This window comes from Myxocyprinus asiaticus, chromosome 28 (assembly GCF_019703515.2).
Source record: "Myxocyprinus asiaticus isolate MX2 ecotype Aquarium Trade chromosome 28, UBuf_Myxa_2, whole genome shotgun sequence".
In the NCBI taxonomy this organism is placed as follows: domain Eukaryota; kingdom Metazoa; phylum Chordata; class Actinopteri; order Cypriniformes; family Catostomidae; genus Myxocyprinus; species Myxocyprinus asiaticus.
In genome coordinates, this window is record NC_059371.1 from 42,765,156 (window position 1) to 42,784,325 (window position 19,170).

The 19,170-nt window shown below is 38.5% G+C and overlaps 2 protein-coding genes and 1 pseudogene across 3 annotated transcripts in view; 2 read left to right on the forward strand and 1 right to left on the reverse strand.

The window, feature by feature from the left end:
- The window catches only part of LOC127418621 (zinc finger protein 501-like), a 315,184-nt gene that overhangs the window by 222,819 nt on the left and 73,195 nt on the right, over positions 1-19,170 (forward strand). The gene's annotated exons all lie outside the window — the stretch shown is intronic.
- LOC127418556 (zinc finger protein 271-like) overlaps positions 1-19,170 on the reverse strand; it is a 270,645-nt gene that overhangs the window by 115,378 nt on the left and 136,097 nt on the right. The window lies entirely within an intron of this gene.
- LOC127418560 (zinc finger protein 665-like) lies at positions 6,840-17,280 on the forward strand (annotated as a pseudogene).

Sequence of the window (19,170 nt, forward strand, 5' to 3'; positions counted from 1 at the left end):
TCGATTAGCCAAAATTTTTGACAAAATTTGTATATCTAGCTGAATCAAGCAAATTGGACTCTGATTTCAGTCTTTAGCATTTGTTGGAAATCAGGATTTTGCAAAAGGGATACATTAAAGCACCAGCTGTATGATTTTTTTTTTTTCCATATGTGGCACCACCTCTAAACTCACCAGGGCGTGATGAGTGATGTTTCCAATTGAGAAATCGACAACAGATGGTATGAGGGACTTAGATATATATATATATATATATATATATATATATATATATATATATATATATATATATATTCTTGAACAAATCTTATGGACTGATGAAAAGAATGTATAGTCTCTACCAGATGGGTTCATAAGTCACCAAATATCTGCAAGACCAAGATTTCTACACATCCTGTGAAGCGTCAATGTTGCTCTAGGGGGCTTGCACACTTTTGCTTTACTGTGATCAAGGACTGCATCCATTAAAAGATTAAAGTCTCCTCCCAATATTATATCATGAGGGGTGCCAGCGGCTTGCAACATCCCTTCAAGATCTATAAAAAAAGCCCTGATCTTCAATGTTAGGTGCATAAATGTTAGCCAAAACCAACCTTTGCCCCTGAATTTCTGCTAAAATAATAATGACTCTTCCTAATTTATCTTTAATCTGTTTGAGACATTTGAATTGTAGATGTTTACTTATCAATGTAATGACTCCCCTGCTCTTAATTGAGCCAGCACTAAAGAAAACATGTCCACCCCATATCTTCCCAAATTTTTCAGCTTCCCGTAAGGAAAGATGAGTTTCTTGAAGAAACACTATTTCATATTTCTTACACTTAAGATAAGAAATAACCTTCCTTCTTTTTATGGGGTGCACCTACCCATTCACATTCCACATGGAGAAAGATAACACACTCATATTCACATTTGATATAATAGAAAAATTAATTGTGCATCAAAAACAAGATTACAAAGACCACATTTCAACATCAGTGCAACAATCAAACTCCGAACCACAACGGCTTTTCAACCGGGCACCTTTCATTGGCCAAACAGGGCGTTAAGTATTTGGGTATTTTATTCCCAACAAATTTATGTGAGTTAGTTAGAGTTAATTTTGACCCTTTAATTAATAGGTTTTCGAGCGATGTGGGCAGGTGGGCTTCATTACATTTATCTATGATTGGGAAGGTTAATGTTATTAAAATGAATTGTATTCCAAAATTCAACTACCTGCTACAGTCTCTCCATGAAGATGCCCCCCTCTCTTATTTCAAACAATTTGATAGCATAGCGAAGTCCTTTATTTGGAATGGAAAACGTCCCAGGTTACATTTCAATAAGTTACATAGGCCAATTGACAAAGGTGGGCTAGGCCTACCCAAGATTTAGTTTTATTATTATGCGTTCGGTCTTAGACATTTGGCTCATTGGTCGCTTCCACCTGAGAGGGCCCCTCCCTGATTTCTTATTGAACAAGAAGTTCTTGCCCCTATTTCGCCATTGCAAAGCCTTTTGATCAAACTAACCAGAGAAGTTAAGTCACACCCTGTTATTTTGCATTTGCACATGGTTTGGACTAAAGTGTACAGAGTGTTTAATCCGGACATTTATTTAAATGTTGCCTCAAGCATATAACTGAACCCTAAATAACATATTAATAAGTCCCCTTTCTGTTGGTCAGAGTGGATTGGAAGGGGGGTTACTACACTCGGTGACCTATATGAAAGTGGTGTACTGAGATCTTTTGATAATTTGGTTCAACATATTAAAATTCCTAGATCCCAGTTCTTTAGGTTTTTACAGCTGCGCCACCTGCTCTGTACTGTTTTGGGAGTGGTGTACACACCCCTAAAGCGGCAGATACTTTGGAAATGGTGATTACTGCTTATGGGAAAGGTCATGAAGCTTCTGTGTATTACTCCCTGTTAATTCAGAGTCTGGGGGATGGAGCTTCGTCTTCTCTCATGAGATTATGGGAGAAAGATTTAAACTTGGTATTGGAGAAGGGAGAGTGCGCTAGGATCTTAAAAAGCATCAGGTCTGCATCTAGAGATGCAATTTCATCTGATGCAATTTAAGATTTTGCATCGGTTCTACTGGACCCCCTCTAGATTGTATAGGCTTGGTCTTAAAGACTCACCCACCTGCTGGCGATGCCAGTCAGAAGACGGGGACGCAACCCATGGTTTTTGGGGTTGTATTAAGATTCAGGAATTTTGGTTGAGGATCCAGCATTTTGTGTGTGATGTACTGGACGTTCAGTTTTCATTTCGCCCCAGACTTTATATTTTGGGTGATGGAGGGGTCCTGAATATAGGAGATACAGTGGTGTGAAAAAGTGTTTGCCCCCTTCCTTATTTCTTATTTTTTTGCATGTTTGTCACACTTAAATGTTTCAGATCATCAAACAAGTTTAAATATTAGTCAAAGATAACACAAGTAAACACAAAATGCAGTTTTTAAATGAAGGTTGTTATTATTAAGGGAAAACAAAATCCAAACCTACATGGCCCTGTGTGAAAAAGTGATTGCCCCCTAAACCTAATAACTGGTTGGGCCACCCTTAGCAGCAACAACTGCAATCAAGTGTTTGCGCTAACTTGCAATGAGTCTTCTACAGCGCTGTGGAGGAATTTTGGCCCACTCATCTTTGCAGAATTGTTGTAATTCAGCCACATTGGAGGGTTTTCGAGCATGAACTGCCTTTTTAAGGTCATGCCACAGCATCTCAATAGGATTCAGGTCAGGACTTTGACTAGGCCACTCCAAAGTCTTCATTTTGTTTTTCTTCAGCCATTCAGAGGTGGACTTGCTGGTGTGTTTTGGATCATTGTCCTGCTGCAGAACCCAAGTTCGCTTCAGCTTGAGGTCACAAACAGATGGCCGGACATTCTCCTTCAGGATTTTTTGGTAGACAGCAGAATTCATGGTTCCATTTATCACAGCAAGTCTTCCATGTCCTGAAGCAGCAAAACAGCCCCAGACCATCACACTACCACCACCATATTTTACTGTTGGTATGATGTTCTTTTTCTGAAATGCGGTGTTACTTTTATGCCAGATGTAATGGGACACACACCTTCCAAAAAGTTCAACTTTTGTCTCGTCAGTCCACAGAGTATTTTCCCAAAAGTCTTGGGGATCATCAAGATGTTTTCTGGCAAAAATGAGAGGAGCCTTAATGTTCTTTTTGCTCAGCAGTGGTTTTCATCTTGGAACTCTGCCATGCAGGCCATTTTTGCCCAGTCTCTTTCTTATGGTGGAGTCATGAACACTGACCTTAACTGAGGCAAGTGAGGCCTGCAGTTCTTTGGATGTTGCTGTGGGGTCTTTTGTGACCTCTTGGATGAGTCGTCGCTGCGCTCTTGGGGTAATTTTGGTCGGCCGGCCACTCCTGGGAAGGTTCACCACTGTTCCATGTTTTCGCCATTTGTGGATAATGGCTCTCACTGTGGTTCTCTGGAGTCCCAAAGCTTTAGAAATGGCTTTATAACCTTTTCCAGACTGATAGATCTCAATTACTTTCTTTCTCATTTGTTCCTGAATTTCTTTGGATCTCGGCATGATGTCTAGCTTTTGAAGATCTTTTGGTCTACTTCACTTTGTCAGGCAGGTCCTATTTAAGTGATTTCTTGATTGAGAACAGGTGTGGCAGTAATCAGGCCTGGGTGTGGCTAGAGAAATTGAACTCAGGTGTGATAAACCACAGTTATGTTTTAACAGGTGGGGCAAACACTTTTTCACACAGGGCCATGTAAGTTTGGATTTTGTTTTCCCTTAATAATAACAACCTTCATTTAAAAACTGCATTTTGTGTTTACTTGTGTTATCTTTGACTAATATTTAAACTTGTTTGATGATCTGAAACATTTAAGTGTGACAAACATGCAAACAAATAAGAAATCAGGAAGGGGGCAAACACTTTTTCACACCACTGTAAATACATGGAAAAGGGTTATATGTTGATTCCTAATGTATAATTTTGTGGTTAAATTTATCTTTGTCTGTATTGGAATCAATAAAAAATTTTAATAACAAAACATAAACATACATACATACACATGCATAAAATATAAATAAATAATAAAATACATAAGGCCATTCAGTTTCCTCGCACAGTCAATGAATGTTCAGTGAGCTGGCTCTTAATGAGTGCAGCAGATGACATAATCCTCCCAATGTCCTGCAAAAATAATCCACAAAACAAACTCCAGCCGACAGGAGGCATAAGCCCAAGGAATGAGCAGATTCATCCACAAATGTCCCGAAGGAGTATTATTCCTCTAAACAAGCTCCAGCACAAAAGGAAACAAAACAGGCGTATTCTCGGACGGTCAGTAGTGTATTGAGTGAGTCAATTTCACTCGGAGGCCACAAAAAAAAACAAACAAAAAAAACACACCATGACTTCCTCAGTAGGTAAATTTTTTTTAAAAGACATGTTGCTTGTTGTGGACATGTAGATATTTTGCAGCCATCCTTAGTATCCATTCTCAATCTGGCCAGGAACTTCAGTGTAAAAGCGATCTTCCGTTGATGTAAGAGTTTCTTGAAAGAGTGTCATTACACAAAACTAACTCCAGCATCTAGGCAGAACCAACACAAACAGAAACAAAGGTCAGTGCTTGTTTGGGACACGTAAATACTTTGCGGCCATCCTTAGTATCTATTCTCAATTTGGCCGGAAACATTAGAGCAAAAGCGATCTTCCGTTGAATCATTCCTTGAATCGATCATGTTTCTCTCGTTGAGTTCGCAAAGTCCGGGAGCAAGAAAATGTTGTGATTCTTCCAAGAAAGCTTTCCTTTGCCTCTCGCCTCACGTAACAAGATCTTTATCGGATGATCTGAGAAATTTGGCCAGAATTGATCGGGGCCTATCTCCCTCAGCGGATCTCCGAGCCGGAACTCTATGAGCTCGCTCGATTTCCAGCTTGTGGCCTGTTATGTCGAGCAGACTCTTGAAGAGCTCATCCAGGAATTTTACCATATCTCTGCCCTCCTCATGTTCAGGAATTCCAACAATTTGCACATTAATCCTCCTAGTGCGATTCTCATGGTTTTCCAACTTTTCAAAAACGTGTTGTAAATCTGCCTTGGTTGCCAACGGATTAGCAGCCAATTCCCTCTCCGATGACTCCAGATAATCAATCAATCTCTTGACGACCCGTCTCTTGTAACCAACTAAGATAATTTTAGTTCCATCACCGTAATCGATTGACGTATTACAGCGAGATCCTCCAAGTCTGCAACAACTTTCGTCAACATCACAGACATGCTCACCAGTTTACGTTGAATTTCTCCCGCTGCACCATCCAAATTGAGTCCCTGCTCTGCGAGCCTGTCAGAGGATTCAGCTTGAGCACGTAAGTGTCTTTTAATATCTCCATAGCCTGAGGATTTTGAATTCTTTGCCATGTTGACTTCAAAGAACAAATATGTAGCAGGATGTGTTGAATCTCACCGGTTAATACCACAAAAATAATTAAAAACTAGCAAAGCACGCAGAGCTCGTGGTTTACATGTCTGCTCCTCTCATGGCATCACGTGACCTCCAAAAGGTTATTTTTACAAATACACTAAATGCCAGAATTCCACCATTAAAAATAAGCCAAAGAGTCTGTAAAATAATGGTGGCAGACAGAAAGAGTGGTAAAGCACACCTATTGGCTGAAGAAAAACAAGAGAGGTGTGCTTATGAGGTAATGTGTGATGACAAGTGTATAAAGATGAAAGCTTTGAATAAGGGAGTCAGATGAACAGCTGGCATCTCAGGTTTTGTTATTTTGCTCAATAAAGCCTAACCTTTGACATCTGGAACTCCTGACATCGAGAGTTCTCTTACTGAGAGGGAAAAGAGACTTTAATATTTCACAACATTTTCTGTGAGGAATGCTGACACGCCCTCATTAGAGTACATTTAATTATTATGATCCATTTCAGAGCTTTGACTGTGGGGAATAAGTGATGTAACTTTAATTGTGCTTTTTTGTTGTTGTTGTTGTTGTTGTTGTTGTTTTTTGGAGCCTGACAGTCTCCTTTTTAACTAATTTTTATGAAAATGTGCAGCAAGGATAAAGTTTGCCTTTTGTGTTCACCATAAGTGAGAAAGTCATACAGGTTTGGAACAACATGACGGTGAGTAATTGATGACTATTTTCATTTTTGGGTGAACTTTTCTACTAAATGATGTTTCCAGATGCTGTTGAACATGTTCTGCTAAACTGTGTAGTGCATGAAAGATTCCAAACATTTATGTCAATGGAAATATAAAACCTGTCACTTCATTTTCCTGTATAATGATGTAAAAGAGTTTAAAGTATATAATGAATTTTAAAGTTAGACAACAGGACTGATTAATCAGATGTTGGTATTTTAAACACTCCAGTCCAGCAGATGTCGGAAATTCACCAGAAGTTGTTTTATAAACCGACAGAAAATACAAGTAGTAGAAAGAACTCCAACATCCCAAATAGTGCACTATATAGTGAATAGGGGACGAATTCAGACACTACTACAGTTTGAGTGCTCAGTTCGGTACGTGTTCAATGTGTTTTACATCATTTGTGAGATTTATATTTAATTTGAGTTGTATTTTGTTGTGCATGTTGTATATTTTTCTCTCTTTGGCGTTTTAATGACTGTAAAAGAAGCTTTTTATCGACGTGTGTCTCTTGTTTTGTGACGCACGCTTTAAAATATTCAGTTTCAGGAGAAACAAGAAGAAATCTGTGAATATCATGTTTCATTTCTGATATATGAGCTCTTTAAATCCAGTGACTGACTGTAAATGAGTTCAATGAAGGTGATAATATATATTGGAGAGACGGGCACAAACAAACACTTTTTGGTTTCCTGAAGATTGTGTAAATACTTTTGGGATTACTGGTCATATACAAGAGGTGAACAAAACAACTAAAACACTTCAGAACAGGTTTATTTACACTTTCTGTCTGTGGCTAAACTCATGTTTATATTTTAGTCCAGTTTGAAGACGTGTTGGTAAAGTTCAAGCTTGACAAACTTTGAGTAACGTTCCAGAAACGTTTTGGTAATGTCCTAAAACGTCGCGTAAACCTTTAAAGCCTGATCCCAAAATTCCGAAAATTCCATTCTGTGCATTTTTATTTAAAGGAATAGTTCACCCAAAAATGAAAATTTGCTGATAATTTACTCACCCTCAGGCCATCCAAGATGTATCTTGAGTTTCTTTCTTCATCAAAACATAATTTAAGATTTTTAGGATTTCATTTCAGGCCGCCTCCTCTAAACAATGCAGGTGAATGTACTCCATTTTTTTGATGGTTCAAAATGCATATTTAGGGTGCATCAAAATAATCCACATGACTCCAGTCGACAAATAAAGTTCTTCTTAATGCAAATTGATTATTTTTAGAAACAAAACAATACTTATATACTTTTTATCTTCAAATGTTCGCTTCCGTACATCTCTGTGACGTGCGCTCATGAGAGGGATGACGTCACGTGGAGGAGGAGTTAGGAAGCCTGTTTTGTTTCTAAAAATAATCAATCGTTTGCGTTCAGAAGAACTTTATTTATTTATATATAATCTGTTATAATATTCCTGCAGTCAGGAATAAAAAAACAAACACACATTTATATTTAAACCATTTCTGAAAGAACAGATCTGTTCTTGTGTATAATCATATAATAATCTTTTAGAGTTTGATGAATGTCAGTCCATTATAATGATGATGTTTTTGTGTTCAGATGTTCATCATGAGAGAGCAGGTGGATGTGATTCATGCTGGAGAACAGCAGATGCTGCAGACACTAGTGAAGGTTGAAGTGAAGCAGGAGGGGATAAAAGAAGAAAACACAACAGAAGAACAACAGAATGATGAAGATGAGGATGAACAGCAGATGCTGCAGACACCAGTGAAGATTGAAGTGAAGCAGGAGGGGATAAAAGAAGAAAACACAACAGAAGAACAACAGAGTGATGAAGATGATGATGAACAGCAGATGCTGCAGATACCAGTGAAGATGTGTTCAGTGAAGCTGCTGGACTGCAGGAACCTGATGAAGATGAGAGGAGAAACCACAGCAGAGGAACAACAGAGTGATGAAGATGATGATGATGATTGTATTCCTGCAGGTATGTTTCTTTTTTTAATGTTGTTACATTTTCATGACAATCCTCTGTTATGTCAGAGTTTGATACAAGAAAGACAGTTTTATCACTCACAGGTCAAACTAAAAAGTTCCCTGCTGTTTTTATGTTAGTTTTACTGCTCAGTTGTCTTTTAAAAAGGTGCATGTACTGACCCTCATGTTATTTCAAACATGTATGACTTTCGTTCTGTGACTAGAGCTGGGCGATATGATGATATATATTATACACACAAGTTTGTTTGAAAATCACATGTACATAAGTATTCACAGCCTTTGCCATGACACTCAGAATTGAGCTCATGTGCATCCATGAGATGTTTCTACAACTTGATTGGAGTCCACCTGTGGTAAATTCAGTTGATTGGACATGATTTGGAAAGGCACACACCTGTCTATATAAGGTCCCACAGTTAACAGTGCATGTCAGAGCACAAACCAAGCCATGAAGTCCAAGGAATTGTCTGTAGACCTCCGAGACAGGATTGTATCGAAGCACAGATCTGGGGAAGGGTACAGAAAAATGTCTGCAGCATTGAAGGTCCCATTGAGCACTGTGGCCTCCATCATCTGTAAATGGAAGAAGTTTGGAACCACCAGGACTCTTCCTAGAGCTGGCCACCCGGCCAAACTGAGCGATCGAGGGAGAAGGGCCTTAGTCAGGGAGGTGACCAAGAACCAGATGGTCACTCTGACAGAGCTCCAGCGTTTCTCTGTGGAGAGAGGAGGACCTTCCAGAAGAACAACCATCTCTGCAGCACTCCACCAATCAGGCCTGTATGGTAGAGTGGCCAGACGGAAGCCACTCCTCAGTAAAAGGCACAGGACAGCCCACCTGGAGTTTGCCAAAAGGCACCTGAAGGACTCTCAGATCATGAGAAACAAAGATTGAACTCTTTGGCCTGAATGGCACGCGTCATGTCTGGAGGAATCCAGGCACCGCTCATCACCTGGCAAATACCATCCCTACAGTGAAGCATGGTGGTGGCAGCATCATGCTGTGGGGATGTTTTTCAGCGGCAGGAACTGGGAGACTAGTCAGGATCGAGGGAAAGATGAATGCAACACTGTACAGAGACATCCTTGATGAAAACCTGCTCCAGAGCGCTCTGGACCTCAGACTGGGGCAAAGGTTCATCTTCCAACAGGACAACGACCCTAAGCACACAGCCAAGATAACAAAGGAGTGGCTCCGGGACAACTCTGTGAATGTCCTTGAATGGCCCAGCCAGAGCCCAGACTTGAACCCGATTGAACATCTCTGGAGAGATCTGAAAATGGCTGTGCACCGACGCTCCCCATCCAACCTGATGGAGCTTGAGAGGTCCTGCAAAGAAGAATGGGAGAATCTGCCCAAAAATAGGTGTGCCAAGACTTGAGGCTGTAATTGGTGCCAAAGGTGCTTCAGCAAAGTATTGAGCAAAGGCTGTGAATACTTATGTACATGTGATTTTTTTTTTTTTAATACATTTGCAAAGATTTCAAACAAACTTCTTTCACGTTGTCATTATGGGGTATTGTTTGTAGAATTGAGGAAAATAATTAATTTAATCCATTTTGGAATAAGGCTGTAACATAACAAAATGTGGAAAAAGTGAAGCGCTGTGAATACTTTCCGGATGCACTGTATATGGCATCATGAGGAAGGAAAATTATGTGGAGATATTGAAATAACATCTCCAGACATCAGCCAGGAAGTTAAAACACTGTCGCAAATGGGTCTTCCAAATGGACAATAACCCCAAGCATACCTCCAAAGTTGTGGCAAAATGGCTTAAGGACAACAAAGTCAAGGTATTGGAGTTGCCATCACAAAGCCCTGACATCAATCTGATAAAAAAAAATCTGTGGGCTGAACAGAAAAAGCATGTGCATGCAAGGAGGCCTACAAACCTGACTCAGTTACACCAGTTCTGTCTGGAGGAATGGGCCAAAATTCCAGCAATTTATTGTGAGAAGCTTGTGGAAGGCTACCCAAAACGTTTGACCCAAGTTAAACAATTTAAAGCCAATGTTACAAATACTAACAAATATATGTAAACTTCTGACACTGGGAATATGATGAAAGAAATAAAAGCTGAAAGAATTCATTCTCTCTACTATTATTCTGATATTTCACATTCTTAAAATTAAGTAGTGATCCTAAATGACCTAAGACAGGGAATGTTTTCTACGATTAAATGTCAGGAATTGTGAAAAACTGAGTTTAAATGTATTTGGCTAAGGTGTATGTAAACTTCTGACTTCAGCTGTATGTGTGCATGTGTGTGTGTATAATATATATATATATATATATATATATATATATATATATATATATATATTGCCAAAATAATTCGCTCACCCATCCAAATAATTGAATTCAGGTGTTCCAATCACTTCCATGGCCACAGGTGTATAAAATGAAGCACCTAGGCATGCAGACTGCTTCTACAAACATTTGTGAAAGAATGGGCTGCTCTCAGGAGCTCAGTGAATTCCAGCGTGGTACTGTGATAGGATGCCACCTGTGCAACAAGTCCAGTCGTGAAATTTCCTCGCTACTAAATATTCCACAGTCAACTGTCAGTGGTATTATAACAAAGTGGAAGCGATTGGGAATGACAGCAACTCAGCCACGAAGTGGTAGGCCACGTAAAATGACAGAGCGGGGTCAGCGGATGCTGAGGTGCATAGTGCGCAGAGGTCGCCAACTTTCTGCAGAGTCAATCGCTACAGTCCTCCAAAGTTCATGTGGCCTTCAGATTAGCTCAAGAACAGTGCGTAGAGAGCTTCATGGAATGGGTTTCCATGGCCGAGCAGCTGCATCCAAGCCATACATCACCAAGTGCAATGCAAAGCGTCGGATGCAGTGGTGTAAAGCACGCCGCCACTGGACTCTAGAGCAGTGGAGACGCGTTCTCTGGAGTGACGAATCGCACTTCTCCATCTGGCAATCTGATGGACGAGTCTGGGTTCGGCGGTTGCCAGGAGAACGGTTTGGCCCCTTAGTTCCAGTGAAAGGAACTCTGAATGCTTCAGCATACCAAGAGATTTTGGACAATTCCATGCTCCCAACTTTGTGGGAACAGTTTGGGGATGGCCCCTTCCTGTTCCAACATGACTGCGCACCAGTGCACAAAGCAAGGTCCATAAAGACATGGATGAGCGAGTTTGGTGTGGAAGAACTTGACTGGCCTGCACAGAGTCCTGACCTCAACCCGATAGAGCACCTTTGGGATGAATTAGAGCGAAGACTGCGAGCCAGGCCTTCTCGTCCAACATCAGTGTCTGACCTCACAAATGCGCTTCTGGAAGAATGGTCAAAAATTCCCATAAACACACTCCTAAACTTTGTGGAAAGCCTTCCCAGAAGAGTTGAAGCTGTTATAGCTGCAAAGGGTGGGCCGATGTCATATTAAACCCTATGGATTAAGAATGGGATGTCACTTAAGTTCATATGCGTCTAAAGGCAGATGAGCGAATACTTTTGGCAATATAGTGTGTGTATATATATATATATATATATATATATATATATATATATATATATATATATAATATCAGTATATTTTTCTCACCACAATTGTACAGAGTGGTTATCTGAGTTACCGTAGATTTTGTCAGTTCAAACCAGTCTGGTCATTCTCTGTTGGCCTCTCTCATCAACAAGGTGTTTCCATCCACAGAACTGCCACTCACCGGATGTTTTATTTGTTTTTTTTGTCAACATTCGGAGTAAAATCTAGAGACTGTTGTGCCTGAAAATTACAGGAGATCAACAGTTACAGAAATACTCAAACCAGCCCATCTTGCACCAACAATCATGCCTCGGTCCAGATCAATGAAATAATTTTTTTTCCCCATTTGCCTGGTTGATCAGAGCTGTCATTCGGGCAGAGAAACTAAATTAAATGTTTTACCTTAAGTATGTTCAACATTTTTATTAAATTCGAATTTAAAGTCAGTTGATTTTTAAATTGAAGTTTTTTTTCTTAGTCCAAAAGAGGGCACATTAAATACATAAACCATACAGCACTTTGTTATATTTATACGTATGTGTTTAACTTTCATGCAAATTGAACGAACGATTGCATTGACTGTTCTGAATACGATGTTTTATGCCTGTATAATACAGTTATATTCTCTTTAAAATAAGAGTGTAAATTAAAGTTTGTAAGATTGTCTCCTGCAGAGAGCGTGGGTAAGAGAAACCAAATGCCCAACGAATATCGAACTTCAAACCAACTTTCCCTCACTAAATTTATAATTTACTTGTTAAACCTGAACATGCCTCTGAAATAATTTTAGCAATGACTATTTAAAGTAATAGTTAACAAAATCAACCATATAAACACATTTGAACTGTAAACAAGTATACATTTTATAATAAACACTGAGGCATGTCCTTTACGGTAGGATGTAAATAAACCGGCCATGCGAGTTAGCTGGTTGAAAATGTTGTTTTAGAAATGTTGCGCTCCTCATAAGAGGTGGATAAACAATGCAGTTTTCTAAAAAAAATATATTATAGCACTATAATACAGTAAAATGTAGACCTAAATAAACAACTTGAGTTTTTGATCATTTGCTTAACATTTATTTTTTCATGGTATGGTTGACATTTTTGTGGAATTGACCATTTGTTTTCCACATAGCACAAAAGCCATATAAATAGACAACAAGTATACACAAAGAACGTTTTATTTTTCTATTATTGCAATTATCAGACGACATGTAAAAAGGACGCCAATTTGTCTGCGGTTGGTTTCCTAAAACTAAATTGACCATTTTCTAGTCCAAGTTTCACATCTTTTGATGACACACAGTGCTCTCTTCTCTGTCATTCTTCTAAAGCCCAGTTGACTACCTGCCTGCTCTAAATATTGGATAATTTAATGCACAAGCTATGTGCACATGCATTTTACATTAAAAAATATTCTTTTTTTTTTTTTTCATGCATTCATTAATTAATAAAATAAAGAAAGAGATCCACATTGGATTTTTCAGGCTTTTCTGTGACCGCCCGCTGCCATCCACATCTCTTGGAAGTACCGTCCGCTTATGCCTTCAACTTATTTAATCCTGTGCCAAAAGAAATCTAATCAGGTCCTGTGGGACTTCTGCAGAATGCAGACCTCTAACTGGATTATTCAAAAATAGGCGTTACAATATGGTTAATACATTACATTTATTTGATTGATTTTTCAAAAATAATTGCTATGATGTGATATATATATGTCATGATAGAATGGCTCATATTGTGATATAAAACTTTGGTCATATTGCCCGCCCCAAACTGTGATTCACATTTAATCTAAATGACTAAAATCATGAAATTAAGTTATCAGTCAGAATTGTTGGTATAAATATAAATTGTTTGCACAGCAAAAATCATAAATACTGGACGTTTTTTGTATACTGCTATTAAATTAGGGTTCAATTTGATGATTTAAATTTGTCCCTCTATTGTGTTCATTGTAGAGCTGATGGAAGTGAGAGAGGAATGTGAAGAACTGAATGAAATGGAGGACGAACAGCATGATTTCATAACTGGAGAAAAATCTTTCAGTGACTCAAACACTGAAAAGAATTTCTCTCCAAAAAAGCCTCAAAGAAGAGCAGCCAAGAAATCTTTCACCTGCTCTCAGTGTGGAAAGAGTTTCACATATAAAAGATATCTTAATAGACACATGCGAGTTCATACTGGAGAGAGACCATACATGTGCCATCAGTGTGGGAAAGGATTTAAACATAAAGAACATCTTGATGCCCACACAAGAATCCACACAGGAGAGAAGCCTTACACGTGTCATCAGTGTGAGAAAAGTTTTGCATATGCACCCAGTCTCAAGAGTCATCTCTTTTGGCACTCTGGAGAAAAATCATTTGAATGTGATAAGTGTGGTAAAACATTTGTTCTGGCACAGTACCTAAAACAACATATGAAAACTCACACTAATGAGAAGCCTTACAATTGTTCTTTTTGTGGAATGAGTTTTGCACACCTGTCCTATTTGAAACAGCACCAGAAAATACATACCAGTGTGGGTGCTCACATGTGCTTTGAATGTGGAAAAATCTTTATTAAAGTTGAAAACTTGAAACAGCACCAAAGAATTCATACTGGAGAAAAACCATACAAGTGCTCACACTGTGGAAAGAGTTTCACTCGGTCAGAAATCCTGAAAACACATGAGAAAATTCATACCGGAGAGAAACCATACAAGTGCTCACACTGTGAAAAGAGTTTCACTCAGAGAAAAAACCTGAAATCACATGAGAGATTTCATACTGGAGAGAAACCATACAAGTGCTCACACTGTGGAAAGAGTTTCACTCGGTCAGAAATCCTGAAAACACATGAGATAATTCATTCTGGAGAGAAACCATACAAGTGCTCACACTGCGGAAAGAGTTTCACTCACAGAAAAAACCTGAAACTACACGAGAGATTTCATACTGGAGAGAAACCATACAAGTGCTCACAATGTGGAAAGAGTTTCACTCAGAGAAAAAACCTGAAATCACATGAGAGATTTCATACTGGAGAGGAACCATACAAGTGCTCACAATGTGGAAAGAGTTTCACTCAGTCAGAACACCTGAAAACACACAAGAGAATTCATACAGGAGAGAAACCATACAAGTGCTCACACTGTGGAAAAAGTTTCACTCAGTCACAAACCTTGAAAACACACGAGAGAATTCATACTGGAGAGAAACCATACAAGTGCTCACACTGTGGAAAAAGTTTCACTCAGTCACAAACCCTGAAAACACACGAGAGAATTCATACTGGAGAGAAACCTTACAAGTGCGCATACTGTGGAAAGAGTTTCACTCAGAGAAAATACCTGAAAACACACGAGAGATCTCATACTGGAGAGAAACCTTACAAGTGCGCATACTGTGGAATGAGTTTCACTCAGAGAAAATACCTGAAAACACATGAGATAACTCATACTGGAGAGAAACCATACAAGTGCTCACACTGTGGAAAGAGTTTTACTCAGTCAGAAACCCTGAAAATACATGAGAGAATTCATACTGGAGAAAACTCTACAAGTGCTCACACTGTGGAAAGAGTTTCATTCAGTCACAAACCCTGAAAACACACGAGAGAATTCATACTGGAGAGAAACCATACAAGTGCTCACACTGTGGAAAGAGTTTCACTCAGTCACAACACCTGAAAACACATGAGAGAACTCATACTGGAGAGAAACCATACAAGTGCTCACACTGTGGAAAGAGTTTTACTCAGTTAGAAACCCTGAAAATACATGAGAGAATTCATACTGGAGAAAACTCTACAAGTGCTCACACTGTGGAAAGAGTTTCACTCAGTCACAAACCCTGAAAACTCACGAGAGAATTCATACTGGAGAGAAACCTTACAAGTGCTCACACTATGGAAAGAGTTTTGCTCAGCAGGGTTTCTTAAACTTTCTCAGCCTCGGCAGTTACAGGTCAGGAGCTTCAGTTAAAAAAAAATTGTATTTCAGTGATTTGGACCGTGGCATGATTGTTGGTGGCAGAAGGACTGGTTTGAGTATTTCTGTAACTGCTGATCTCCTGGGATTTTCACACACAACAGTCTCTAGAATTACTAAGAATGGTGCCAAAAACAAAAAACATCCAGTGAGCGGCAGTTCTGCGGATGGAAACACCTTGTTGATGACATTCTCAACGGAGTATGGCCAGACAGATTACTGCTCAATTTTCCCAGCTTGTATAGCTAATGTGAGTTGGTTGACAGGTGATGTCTGTATTTAAAAGGTGATTGGCTCTTTTTCCTGTAAGGCGGGACTTCCTTTCCGTTGACCGTTGGGTGCTTGGAGCTCCTTGGTTGGGTGAACCAGGTTTACATACGTTTAGAATTACATTACTGTGAGTGATTTTGTTGAGCAGATGAATGCATTCAATGAAATACATGATTAATATTCACTTCAGTAGTTATTCTTAAAAAATTTTTTTTATTGTTATTATTATGATAACAGCTACAAAAACCGTAATTCAGCAAATACGAAGCAAAAATTAATAGATGTGTTTTTTAATAAGTATGTATTGCATGTGCAGAAATAAATGACAGATGTACACATTAAATCACACATTTACTGTAATTACAAACCTTTTTGTCATTTACGTACCTGTATACATCATGTCAGATGAAGATGAGAGATGTAACAGGTGTTTATCATGATGATGAATTGTCTGTTTTAAGTGTTTCTCTTCACCATAAAGCATTTTTGTTATTTTTGCCTTTTTGTTAAGGGTGATGTAGGCAATCGCTCTAATGTTACGCGCTGGCAAAGTAGACAACTTCGTTGATTATAAACAGGAGCGAACCAATGAGCTGCGGAATGCTGCACATGAGAGAGAGAGATGCAAAATTATTGTTATTATTATTATTATCATCACTCGTTACTTTGATAGGTGTAGGAACCATCTTAAACCTAATTGTTTCATGTCTCTTTAAATGTTAAGTGTCATGTGACTAGAAGGGGCAATGTGTGTCAATCATAATTTGGGGTTAAAACACGTGCTGGTATGTGTTCAAATGGAGGGAAGGGGGTAAGTTTGGAGCACATATTTCATATTGTTTACATCATACAAACTCATACTCATGTCTTGGAATTCATTCATGTTTGCTCTTTGGATTTTTGAATCTTCTTTAATAAATCTCAAGACGCAAGCATTTTTGTACTGTTTTAGAGATGAAGCATCAAACGCTATCACCTTTCTTAGCCCCTCGGCGGTTTAACTTGTGAACTTTTGCAGTTAATCTAGGATGGACTTCAAAGACATTAGTCATTAATCTTAAAGTTCATACAAAATCTTTGTTTAAACACTGACCCTTAACACTTAGTTTAATAATTTTATACCATGACTTGCACTATACATAAGTAATATTGGCATTATATTCATGTTGTTAGCCAGAGGGGAACTGGCCCCCACAGTGAGCCTGGTTTCTCCCAAGGTTATTTTTCTCCATTAACCAACATCTTATGGAGTTTTGTGTTCCTTGCCACAGTCGCCTTCGGCTTGCTCACTGGGGTTATAAATACAATTATTATTTAATTACTTATTTTTAAACACAATTCTCAATCGTATTTGATCAAACTACACAATGCTTTGAAACAATGTGTGTTGTGAAAGGCGCTATACAAATAAAAATGACTTCATGGTTTGATTATATGAAATAGTTAATTTTACGTGCATATTTGGATTTTAGAAATGTTTGATGGATTTTTTACATGGCACCCCTAATCTCGCTTGATGGCACCCCGTTTGGGAAACGCTGTACTAGAGAGTAGGTTCACTTGAATTAGGTGTGTGCAAACATCACAGTGTTGTGAAAAGCTGAATATTGCAAAAGTAAAGAATAAGGATGTGATGATATATTGAATTTCGATATATCGTGAACCAAAAAAATGATGAAAAATATTGAGGCAAAACTCGATAATTTGAAATTTGAAACATTGTTTTCTGTCCATGTGGTCATAAATTAAATGACCTGTCAAACATCATAATCTATCTTGATTTTGCCCCTACTGCACTTTTTTCTACACTTTACAGGGGTCGCACAAGGTCCTTGGAGTGCTTAAAGTGCCTGTATTTAGCTTTTAGAGATTTAAGTATTTTGAATACCTGGAAAATCGCCTAGTTTTGTTGAAAAGTGCTTGAGATTAAAACGGACCATTTCTTCCATGTAATGTGTGTCCATCAAAGATGACATCCCTCACTCCACTTTGGTTGAATAATGTGTCTTTTACTATCCTTTCTGTTCTTTACAGTCAGATAAAAAGTAAGATAAAAAATTTATTTTGATCACAAATAGCATGGATGCGCTAAAAAATGAGACTTCTGTCTCGTTAATGAATGAACTTCAACACCTGTGCGAGTCTGTGAGATTCTTGTTAAACTCTTAAAGTGATAGTACCATTTTAGTGCTTGTCATACAAATGAATGTAAACTCAATGTTATCGCTTGTAAATTGTACACATTATTTTAAGCATCGACAGCTCATTTCATTAATTACATATAAAATTGATAGAAAGTAGAATTTTGTCATTTTAAAAAGTTAAAATGTGAATATAAAATTATTTAAAATAATGAATACACATTTTAACATACTTTTTCAGTACAGGCTCTGTTCAGTTCTATTACTTGTTCTGCACCTAAATGATCAGCCTGAATATACCCCACTAGTTTTGAAGGCTCATTCTTAGTGTAAGGTTTATGAGAAACTATTACTATTTAAACTTTGAACATTTAGATTATCTATTAAAGAACTTCATTTTGATGAGAAAGGATGTGCATTTTGCAACAAAATTAAATATATATACAGGTGCATCTCAATAAATTAGAATGTCGTGGAAAAGTTCATTTATTTCAGTAATTCAACTCAAATTGTGAAACTCGAGTATTAAATAAATTCAGTGCACACAGACTGAAGTAGTTTAAGTCTTTGGTTCTTTTAATTGTGATGATTTTGGCTCACATTTAACAAAAACCCACCAATTCACTATCTCAAAAAATTAGAATATGGTGACATGCCAATCAGCTAATCAACTCAAAACACCTGCAAAGGTTTCCTGAGCCTTCAAAATGGTCTCTCAGTTTGGTTCACTAGGCTACACAATCATGGGGAAGACTGCTGATCTGACAGTTGTCCAGAAGACAATCATTGACACCCTTCACAAGGAGGGTAAGCCACGAACATTCATTGCCAAAGAAGCACAGAGTGCTGTATCCAAGCATGTTAACAGAAAGTTGAGTGGAAGGAAAAAGTGTGGAAGAAAAAGATGCACAACCAACCGAGAGAACCGCAGCCTTATGAGGATTGTCAAGCAAAATCAATTCAAGAATTTGGGTGAACTTCACAAGGAATGGACTGAGGCTGGGGTCAAGGCATCAAGAGCCACCACACACAGACGTGTCAAGGAATTTGGCTACAGTTGTCGTATTCCTCTTGTTAAGCCACTCCTGAACCACAGACAACGTCAGAGGCGTCTTACCTGGGCTAAGGAGAAGAAGAACTGGACTGTTGCCCAGTGGTCCAAAG